Genomic DNA, 3,323 nt, shown 5'->3' on the forward strand with positions numbered 1-3,323 from the left:
GGAGCCTTGGCAGGGAGAGGCAGGCTGGGGACAGGAACTCATCCCTCTTGCTTTCCCAAGAGGGCAGTTCTGTCTTTCGTGGGGTGCCCCCTTGTGGTCTCTAAACTCAGGGTTCAGGGCGCAAGTGATAGCACAGCAGGTAGGGTGTTTATTTGCCTTACAGGCCGCCGACCAGGGTTCAATCCCTGACATCCCTTATGGTCCCTGAGCCTGTCAGGAGTGATTTCTGAACACAGAACTCAGCACTGCTGAGTGTTGGTCACAAACCAAAAATAAAATAAAATAAAGTCAGGGTTTAGCATGTGTCTCCAGCTACCCAGACCCTCCACTCCACAGCCTGGTACACTACGATCACCACAAGTGCTTTTTGAAGTGCAAAAACCTTTATTAGACACAGGATGAGTTTCTGCCTCAGGGAGGTCTCATTTAGATCAAGAGACAGTCGAGGTAGTCCTGCTACAGTGGGCTTTGTTGTTCCATCATTCCAGAAGGAGTTCCTAGAAGAATCAGGCTTGCAAGGGGTAGAGGAACTGATTCTCTGCAATCTGGAAAGAAAGTAAGTCACATATGAGAAGGGTCTCTGCATGATAATCCTAACAGGAGGCAGGACCAGAGCAGCCAGGAGCTACCTGATAGAGACCAAATCTAGGCCTCTCTCAGCTGTTCTCCCCAGGTCATGGGGACAGGGATTTTAGGTATGCAGCAGGTGAGAGGAGGCTGTGGGGGCCTATAGAGGGAATGAGGACTGGCATGACTCCTGCAGCTCTTCTGAGTCCATCCCATTGTGGAGGGACACACTCAGTCTCCTTCTGCTTTTATTCCCACCCAGTTAAGGAGGGGTCCCCTTTCCTGAGAATAAACTCCCCACCTCCCAGTCCTTAGGATCCTTGGTCACGTCTGAGACAAGATTTGTGAAACTCGGCATGGGGATGGGGCTCACCCTTAGCCAGTCCTGGTTCATGACCCCAGACAACATTTACATTCTTCTGGGGCTCTGGGGCCACCATCAGGGATGAAGCTGGGAGCATTCATGACTGAGCAAACACAGAGTGGGTCAGGGACACTCTCCTCCTTTTCCAGGAGAAAGGTGTCAAACAGGACTCACACATCCCCCTGTCCCATACCCAGAAGCAACATCTGCAGCAAAATTGAGATCCAGAATTCTTCCTGCCCTGTCCAGAGTCCAGAGTCAGGAACCCCCAATGTGTACCTCCAAAGGCCTGTTTGTTAGTGGAAAGAATTGAAAAAAGGAATGGGGTCACCTTCCTGCAAGCTCTGCCCAGATCCGATCAGGGTTACACAGCCCACTTCAGGCTGACCTTCATCCCCTACACCTGACCCCCACCTCATATACACAGCATTGCCAGGCCCCTAACCTTGATCTTGACCTAGTATGCAGAGGACCGAGAGGTGGCCCTTGCCCAGTACAATGAACACTTTCTATAGGAATGTCTCTTATCTCTCCCCAGAGGCCCTAGGAGAGACAGCTCATCCTTCCTAAGTGTCTTTGCTGAGTCTGGGCCTCTCCCTCACAGTTCCCTTTCCCATACAGGCCTCTAGCATCCAGCTGGAGTAACTGAGGTGACCATGGGGGGGGGGACAGGCCAAGTCCAGATGGGACAATGCCCTCCTACCATCCTCTCCAGCCCAGACTGTGCCAGCATGTCCTAGTGACAGCAGAGTAATGGGGGGCTGGGAAAGTGGGGTGCGGAACAATGACATCATAGATTATCTAGGCCTGCTCTGTAGGAGGACTTCCTCCACCCACCTGTTCCTCACACAGATTCCCTCAGCAGAGCCTGAGCTAAGCGGGCCCAAGGTTAGGGTGACCCACAGCATTCAACTGAACTCTGTAAGAGAGATAAGTGCCATCAGACTAGGGATCTCTGAGGGATGTGACTGGAATCTTCCAGGTGGGAGGAGTGGAGGGCGGGAATGGGGGTTGAGTTCCCCAAAAATGCTGAGTCTGTGACTCAGAAACATAAAACCTGCCACAGAAACATAAAACCAAGAGGGAGCCTCATCAACTCTCTCCATTTGCTTGCCTTCTTTTTCTATTTTTGGGGTGTTACAGCCTGCAGAACTCAAGGATGACTCCTGGAGGCTTATGGGACCGTATGGGATTCCGGGGATCAAACTCAGATAGGCCATGTGCAAGGCAAACACCCTACATGCCATCCTGTCTCTCTAACCCTTCCATTTGCTTTCTTTCTTTTCTTTTTTTCTTTCTTTTTGGTTTTGAGGCTACACCCGACGGTGCTCAGGGGTTACTCCTGGCTGTCTGTTCAGAAATAGCTCCTGGCAGGCACGGGGGACCATATGGGACACCGGGATTCGAACCAACCACCTTTGGTCCTGGATCGGCTGCTTGCAAGGCAAACACCATTGTGCTATCTCTCCAGGCCCCTTCCATTTGCTTTCTAAGCCACATGCAGTAACAAAAAGGCACCTGGCAGGAAGCTTTCATTTGGGTTATTCTGGGGGAGAGATCCTGCATGAACAAGTGTACTCATGGACAAGTATACTCATGGACCCAGGAGTCCCTGCAGATGTCCCAGAGGAGGCAGCACCCTGAGAACAAAATGGTGGTGGGTCACCATGGCAACAGAGGAAAAGAGGCCCTACTGGTTGCTGGGTAGCGCTGGAAAGTAGCTGGTACCAGATGGACAAGCCCACTAGAAGGCTGCCCTGGCTGGTTGAAGCTCCTACCCCTGCATAGAGTGCCTGGCCCTTCCCTCCAGCCCCGATGGAGCTGCCTGCAGTGAGGATGTCCCAAGCCTTTCCTCTTTGGGCTCTTGCTTGTCCAACAAGGAACCACCGCTTGGGACAAAAGACCTTCACATTCAGTCCCTCCATGGGGTGGAAGGATCCACCAGAGTGCCATTCCAGTCACTATTCATGCACTGAAGAGCCATGCAATGGAGGACAAAGTGGCAGGCGAGAGGGACCATGCTGGGTGATTTTGAATCAGCAGAACATGGATGGATGTGAGTGGCAGGGAAAGTACAGGGTGGGGAAATCAGTCCCTACTGCTCCTCTCTAACTGGGATCTCCATGGTCCCTTTATTCACATTGTCAGCACATAGTTCTTCCTCAGAGCAGACTGTGGCTGTGAGCTCCTCCCAAGTAAGACTTAGGGAGATACTTGCCTGCCCCTGCCAGAAGCCCTGAGTGTCTCACATCCAAGGTGCCAGCCAAGCCTTGCAAGGCCTTTCCTCACAGGTCTGCCCTCTGCCTACCAGCTGGGGGATCAAACCGAGGTCCGTCCTAGGCTAGCACGGGCAAGGCGGATGCCTTACCACTTTGTGCCAATGCTCCATTCC

Source organism: Suncus etruscus, chromosome 10 (genome assembly GCF_024139225.1).
Source record: "Suncus etruscus isolate mSunEtr1 chromosome 10, mSunEtr1.pri.cur, whole genome shotgun sequence".
In the NCBI taxonomy this organism is placed as follows: domain Eukaryota; kingdom Metazoa; phylum Chordata; class Mammalia; order Eulipotyphla; family Soricidae; genus Suncus; species Suncus etruscus.